Genomic DNA, 8,855 nt, shown 5'->3' with positions numbered 1-8,855 from the left:
TTTTTGCAATAATAATAAAAAAAATAAAAAAAAACTTATAAATGGTCAGAATGCAACTGTCTGTACAAATTAATATGTGATGTGAATGTAAAATTACTTGTTCCACATAATTATGATTTATCTTACAAAATAAACCATGGATCATTTAACTAACTAACTAACTAAACAACCAACCAATGACGACTAACTAATTCCTCCACTTCTAATGGCCAGTACAACAATTTCAGCTGGAAGGGCTGTAGAATGTGGCCCCTGTCCCAATCGATCCCTCAGATGTTGAACTGGTGAATGCTTCCATTAATTCAGAGATCAGCACAAGGTCATCACTACCCTGCATAGATGCACTGTAGGTTGTACTAGTTTTTGCCATATTAGCTGTGCATACAATGAACCTGACTTCTTCGCATTCTGCATGCTCTCACAGTATTCAAACTTGATAACAGCAAAAATCTTAATCACACTGCCTCTGCAGCTGTCACTAAGCAACTCTGTGTTACAAACAGCAGCCTATATATTCAACAGACTCAAATTACATGACTGCAATGAATTTAGATAATTTATGTACCCTGTTCTTAGTTGCTAGTAGCTGTTGGCCATGATTTCATCAAAATATTCAGGAAAAATTTAAATCCTTCCCCTAATAAACTTTCCCTCATCTGTTTTTCTAACTACTCTTTCATCAGCTTTATTACACACTGTCCCTCTTCAACCTTCTTCCTCACACCCTATCCTTTTTCCAGCTGCCTTATCGCTCCCTGTCCATAGTCCACCTTGTAGTGATACATCTCATTCCGCGAATGAGAGGTATCATGTCCTTAAATACATATATTAGTCAATAGGTGGTGAGCATCCCACTGTTGGGAGGAGTTTTAAATTGTAGATGCTGAAACCAGAGCTAATGATGCAGTGAATGTACAGAAGTGGGTAGCAGTTAGACAACCCTACCTGCTGAGATGGGAACAGGAGTACGATGGAGTGAGTGGTGTGGAAGAAAGAGCTCCATGACGTCTAATAATGCAAAATGCAAATATGATAAATGTATTGTAATTGTTAATTACCAACAGAATATCAAATCTGTCATATACATAGTACAGAGAGGCAGTATACAAGTGAGAGTAGCTGTCCTCATTTATCATGTCAAGTTGTAATTTTGAAGATAATATAAGATGGTGAATTGAATGTAGCTTCTTATTTATGTGGAGGAGCGAATGATAATGAAATATTAATTTTAAGCAGCTTCATATGCAGCCTGTAAGGAAGCAAAGTCTGAGCGAACTTGGAGTAAGAAGGCACACAGATTCAGGGCACAGACTAGCTGGACCCTGATTAATAATACCTAACAGTGACCGAATATTTAGTAAGCAACATTCATTGCATATGAAAGGAGTGTTCAGATGGCAACTTTTTTATGTATTTGGTGCAAGAGGTAAGTACACACATCAAAAAAAGTTTTGCATCATCCTGGTTTCCAGAACTCCTGAAGATAGGCATTGACTGTGGATGTTGTATCACAGACACAGTCTCTTTGATTGTTGAGAGATGTCACTAAACCCGCCCAAAGATGTAAACAACTATGCATGAGCAGTGTCTACTAGATGGAGGGGGTCCAACAGCCGATCAGTTCCAGTCATTCCACCAGGAAGGAGGTACACAGCTCTTGTTGTCTGTAGTTCAACAATGCCTAGACAGTCAGTACTGCAGTTCGATAGTGTCTGCATTGTTACTTTGTGCCAGGAAGGGCTCTCAACAAGGGACGTGTCCAGACGATGTCTCGGAGTGAACCAAAGTGATGTTGCTTGGACATGGAGGAGATGCAGAGAAACAGGAACTGTCAATGACATGCCTCGCTTAGGCCGCCCAAGGGCAGTGGATGACCACTGCCTATGGATTATGGCTTGGAGGAACCCTGACAGCAGTGTCACCATGTTGAATAAATGCTTTTCATGCAGCCACAGGATGTTTTGTTACAACTCAAACTGTGCGCAATAGGCTGCATGATGCACAAATTCACTCCCAACATCCATGGTGTGGTCCATCTTTGCAACCACGACACCATGAAGTACAGTACAGATGGGCTCAACAACATGCCGAATGGACCACTCAGGATTGGCGTCACGTTGCATGAGTGTCGCATGTGCCTTCACCAGTCAATCGTTGGAGACATGTTTGGAGGCAACCCTGTCAGGCTGAACGCCTTAGACACACTGTCCAACGAGTGCAGCGAGATGGAGGTTCCCTGCTGTTTTGGGGTGGCGTTATGTGGGGCCAACGTACGCCAATGGTGGTCATGGAAGGTGCCATAACAGCTGTGAATGCCATCCACTGACCAATAGTGCAACCATATCAGCAGCATATTGGCGAGGCATTTGTTTTCATGGACGACGATTCGCACTCCCATTGTGCACATCTTGTGAAAGACTTCCTTCAGGATAACGACATGTATGATGGTACAACACGCAATGTGTAGTTTTCAAGAACAATAAAAAGGATGGAAATGATGTTTGTGATGATTTCTATTCCAATTTTCTGTACAGCTTCCTGAACTCTCGCAACCGAGGTGATGGAAAATTTTTTTGATGTGTGTGTGTAATGAACTACACCTAGCCCAAGCCAACCTGACTCTTCACGTGAGGAACTTAACAGATAAAAGACAAATAAAGTATAACAAAAAAGCCAAATCTCAAGAAAATTTGTTAAAAAGCACCAAGGAGAAAATGAGTTGCCAAGAGCTACAGGAATAAAATAACAAGACATTCTATACTGTATAGATGTCAAACTGAATCAAATCCACAAGTGGTCATCAAAAGATTGCAGCACATATGCAGGTGTCGACTCATTGCAGCATACACACAGTTCGTTGGCAGCACACAGTTATCCACAGATTGCAGATCACATGCAACTTATCAGCAGTGTGCAGCTGTGAACAACTAGCAGTTGACATGCAGTCCATCGGCAGCATGCACTATAAAGTTAATGGTGAGCTGTGCTTGCGATTAATTTAAAAAGTTGTATGTGTTGTGAGTGATACAGTAAGAGAAGTGTTGAATACAATTAAGAAATACATCAATATAAACGATAAGCCTGTTGTGATAAGAAATGAATTATTTATTTATGCCTGTGATCATAAGAAAGATGATCACACTGGGAGAAATGAATTTAGAAATAATTTTGGAAAAATTTGATGAATTTACTAAGCAGATACAAACTCTTAATGAAGAAAATAATAAGATACAAAATTAGTTTAAAGATATTACAAGGTGTACAACTTTGCTTCCGCCGTTTGCCGATAGGTGGCGACAATGGTAAGTAGTGGTTGAAAGAAACGTCAGGCAGTTAGCTTGGACCTTGGTCAACGTAACCTCATTCACACATTAGTCAATTTGTGTCTGCATCATAAAGTTGTTCTTGATTGAAAATGTCAGTTTATGAGCCTATTTCTCGTCATTTGCAGAAAGTGTTACCATTTTGTTTCAATATGAAGAAAACAGTGGCTGAGTCTCATTGAATGTTCTCAGGTACATATGGTAAGGATGCTATTAGTGAAATAACATGTTGTGAGTGGTTTAAATGCTTCAAGAACGGCATAGTGGTGGAAGAGAGAATGTTTTCGAAGATGCAGAATTGGAGAGACTGCTGAGTGAAGACTCGCGTCAAACTCAAGCAGAATTGGCACGATTAGCGGCAGTGACATAGCAAGCCATTTCAAAATGCCTCAAGGCTATGAGCATGATTCAGAAAGAAGGAACTTAGTATCCCATGAGAGCTGAAACCAAGAGACCTTGAATGGCATTTGTGAACAGTTGCTTCAGAGGCAAAAACGGAAGGGATTTCTGCATCGCATTGTGACTGGGGACAAAAAATGGGTTCATTACAATAACCCTAAATGCAAAAAATCATTGGGATATCCCGGCCATGCTTCCACGTCGATGGCCAAACCGAATATTCACGGCTCCAAGATCATGCTCTGCATTTGGTGGGACCAGCTCGGCGTCGTGTACTATGAGGTGTTAAAACCGAATGAAACAATCACAGGTGCTCGTTATCGAATGCAATTAATGCATTTGGGCAGACCATTGAAAGACAAATGGCTGCAATACAGCGAGAGGTATGATAAAGTGATTTTGCACCACACCACCACTCGACCCCACATTGCAAATGAGGTCAAAATGTACTTGGAACCATTAAAATGGGAAGTCCTACCCCACCCACCATATTCTCCAGACATTGCTCCCTCTATCACCTGTCTAAACAATGGCGCATAACCTGACTGACCAGCACTTCCGGTCTCGTGAAGAAGTCACAAACTGAATCAATTCGTGGATCGCTTCAACAGGTGAACAATTTTTTTGACACAGTATTCCTACACTGCCCGAAAGATGGAGAAAGTAGTGGCCAGCAATGGAAAATAATTTGAATGATACATGTGTGACCAATTTGTTTCATTAAAACCTCAAATCTTGGGGAAAAAATGGTGGAAGCAAAGTTGTACACCATGTAATACTAAAATACAGTCATCGAAGGAGGAGGTACTTAATAGTAATGATGGCAGGTTTGCTTGATTTTATGAGAAACATGAGCGTTCAATAACATATTAGTGAAATTTGTATTGATGTAGATAGTTTGTGAGAATTTGCAGTAAAGGAGTGTAAACTCGTAAAGGATCAGCTCTCAGATGCCCAAAATAATATTGAATTTTTAGAGCAAAGGAGTGATAACAGAGATTCCGTTGTCTACTTGTGCTAATACTGCAAACCTCCAACACTGCTAATTATTATCCTCTAACCTCCATCACTGCTGACTACTCACTCCTAACTTCCATCACTGCTGGCTGTTCACCTCCATGTGCTAGTCCGACCAGCCACAGATTCTCTTACAGAGTGCGCACAGCACTGTCAGAGTTATTAATGCAGAGTGCTACATAGTGCTGCCAACTTACAAACACATAAACAGTCTATTTACATAGCTGCCCTGCTCCTCTCAAAAAATTTTAGAAAATAGTTTCGGCAGTGACCAAGACTAATTTTTTAACAATATCAGATAGATCAGATGCACAAAATTAGTAATATACTGTTGGTCAATAAATCAAAAAATTCACCTCAAAGTCTGTAAATACAGTCCTAATCATTCATCAGATGAGTAGTCTATGACAGTCCTATGAACAAAGTCTGAACAGTAAAAGAAAATGCACATGTAAGTAGTGGATCTCCATGCAGTCTTGAAGAAGTAGTGTTGTCCTCCCAATGGAAATACAGTGCTGACTCTTGACATGAAGGCTGGTGATGGGCCATAACAGACCAAACCCACAGCAGAGTCAATCAAAGTCTTGAAGAACATTGGTAGAATTGGTAGGTCACCACAGAGCAGACCCACAGTATTTATTGTAGAAATTGTGGCAGTAATGGGCCACCAAAGGTGCAGACCCACTGTAGTCCTTGTAGAGATGGCCAGCAGCCATCTGTTGCAACTGTGCGGGTGCACAATCACAATTGAAGAGTCTTGATGACAATGTAGCAAGTCCATGAACCACCACTTGTGCACTCACTTTTTGCAATATCCTTAGAATCAGCAATGCCATTAACCAGTCCCTTGCTGAGTTATCAACACATGTGCAAGCACTAACACAGTCATATAAGCTCTGACATTCTATACATATAGCATGACCAACAGAAGTGAGCAGTAAAATGAATCCCTACTATTTACTTAACTTTAAGAACTGGTGTCTATACAATTTATAATTTTACAGCATAAGAATACAGTTACAAAGGTACAGAAGACATCATTACAGTCAAGAACATGATACTACCAATAACATTTGCAGTAATACAGACTTTACAAAAAGAATAGAAATAAGTGTATACATGAATATTACAGGAATTGTGACATAAGTAAATGAATGAAAAATGAGAATATTCTTTGAAACAATAACTTGACACATGAGCATTAAAGAAAACATAACAGAATAAATCGTGTCCAAACATCTTCCCAAAATAAACAAATATGTTACAAAACAAAATTAGATTTGGGGATAACAGTTTCCTCATTATAGTGAAAGCAGCTTAGTATTAGGAAAAAAAAATCTACCAAATTTATCTTATCAGGTAAACATGCAGAGACAGGAATAACATAGACACAAAGGGTGCCAAACACATAGCAGAATAACACAAAAGGAAAGGAAAGGACAGGTTCTGTTTTCAGTGTAACATTTAGTACTGCAGTACTTGGGGAACTTCATTAGCAACCAAACTTTCTTCTTATTTCAACATTTGTTCCCACAAAAAAAGTCCTATCTAAGCATGCTTTCTGGATTTATAGTTTCACATATATTTCTTACCTCATCTTTCTTTTCCAAGAAAAATCCTACCTAACCTGTTGTCATCATATCCTACTTATCTCTGTTCATTTCCTGTTTCAAAATAATTGTTCCTCATTACATAATACTCTTTGGCCATACCTTTTTCATATAGCTTCTCAATGCATTTCTTCCCAACTCATCATTACTCATTATATAGCATACTTCCTTTTAAACTAACTTAAATCTGCTGAGCTCAGATACATAAACTAGAGAACAAGGCAATGCAGCAGCACAAAACAATTAATACAAACAACAACAACAAAAAATGCAAATTGGCAAAACAAGCAGTTGCGTATCTAAATTAGCAAAGAAAAAAAATGCAACATTACAACTAAATATAAGGCAATATGCAGCAAACAAGAAAAATAAATCACTGGTAAAACTGGCTTAGCACAGTAATACAACGTAAAATTCAGTAGACAATGCCTGACAAATAACAGGAGCAAATGGAATAACTTATACCTAAATACGAAAAAGCATAATCAGAAAAAAATATTACAGTAAATAGAGAAATGAAGATAAGGGAAATGTCCATTCACATTTTAATGTCTTATGTCACATCTTAACACTAGAGTGATGTACCACAACAATTTATTCTACCAAAAAATTATCAAGTCCTTGAAAAAAAAAGTTATGTATGCAATTCCAGTTACTAGTCACTTCTCCTTCTTCTTCTTCTTATTATTATTTTTCTTTCCATTTGCTCCCCTTTTCTTAGGAATTTGGATCATAAAAGTATTATTTAATGGATATGTAGACAGGAAGTGTTTACATTAGCATATGCATTGAATTTTATATTATAAAACCAATGCTACAGTGCAGCTAGAAACCAAATATCAAATAAAATAAACAAATATCTACAAAGCAAGGCATAAGAACATCATTAACCAGCCATATAGCATTTCATAAGTCAGTAAAAATTCTCTCAACTCTCATAGAAGACACTTGTCATAATCAGGTGTGTGGGCATAAAAATATTGCTCATCACTTCATAAGCATTTCAATAAGTAGCACAAAGTACGAACTCCAAAGTGTATTCATACGTTTCCAAGTAATAATGTGTATTGTTTGTGGTGCGTTCTGCAAAGAAATGTTAATACTGAGGTCAACAGCCTCTCTTTTCTGCAGCTATGCGAGTGCTTGCGGGAGTGCGACAAGTTGCTGAAGTGGCATGAGCAAAGTTGAAAGTCCACACAACAATAGGTATAATTCAAAGTGTCTAGCGTATAGCCCAGCACAGCATAACATCAGGGTCACATATACTCTTTACCCAAATATTTCTGTGCAGACAGAAAACAGATACAGCACAAAAGTAATAATGAAAATTATATCATTAATAGTGTCACAATATAATCGTGTAGCTGACAAACATACCAAATACTGTGTCATCTGTCATCTCTGAGAAAGTACTTTAAATAAAGTGAAAATTTGTGGCAATGACTAAGTCAGAAAGCAAATTATCTCTCAATAAACGGTTTTACATGAGAAATGTGGTGTAGTCCTTTACTTTACTTAGTATGCAGAGTTTCAACTTCAATGCAATTATCATGCGGTAAATGTCGGATCCTGTAAGGTCCATTGTAAATCAGAAAGAATTTGTGACTCAAATGTTTCTTCTTGTGTGACAAGAATGGACTTTAATAAGAACTTTCTGACCAATATGTAGTTTCTTTGCATTTGTCTTACCATGTAGTTTTCTCCTTTTGTCTGCAGCAAAATTTATATTTTTAATAGCCAAATCAGTTATGTCTTTATGTCGAAGTTTACATGTATTCAGAAAAGGTACAAACTCTCTAATTCTGTTTGGTGGTTCCTCATTCTTCAGTACAAGAACAGGTGTTAAGCAGTTGAGTCATGGGGCATTTCATTCAACACGTTTTGAAATAAGTGTAAGTATCCATCCCAATACTGATGCTTCCTGTGACAAAAAAGTCTGCAAAGCTTATTGATTTCTTTCATGACCCATTCAGATGGGTTACAATGTGGAGAGTACAATGAACTAAAAACAGGTTTGATTTTATACTTTCAAAGCAGGCATGACCAAACAGTAGATCTGAAATGACTTTGGCAACGTGTCCAACTTCACATAAGAAATTTTTAACAAAGGCGTTGGATACAGACCGTCAAGTGGCTTTGCATAATGGTGTGAAAGAAATAAATTTTGAAGTAAGTTCAACAGCGACTAGAATGTAAGAAAATCCATTCAATGTTTTGACAAGGGGTCCCAGAAGATCAACAGCAGCAAATTCTTTTAATCTAGTAGGAATGATAGGAAACAATGGAGCACGATGTGAGAGGGTAGATGGCAAGATGACAAAGTTTACAAATAGACAAGACTCTCATAATTCTCTTTTCTACATTGCTAAAATAATAAGTTGTGTGAAGAATACGATAATGTTTTCGTGGACCAAAATGTGCATAGCTGAAATGAGTGTACCAGATGAGCCTATTAACAAAATCGTCAGGAATACAAAGTACCCATAACTTGTCATCAACAGTGCAA

Source organism: Schistocerca serialis, chromosome 9 (genome assembly GCF_023864345.2).
Source record: "Schistocerca serialis cubense isolate TAMUIC-IGC-003099 chromosome 9, iqSchSeri2.2, whole genome shotgun sequence".
NCBI classification, from domain to species: domain Eukaryota; kingdom Metazoa; phylum Arthropoda; class Insecta; order Orthoptera; family Acrididae; genus Schistocerca; species Schistocerca serialis.
The sequence above is the reverse complement of the archived record's forward strand: the minus strand, read 5'-3'. Positions refer to the sequence as shown.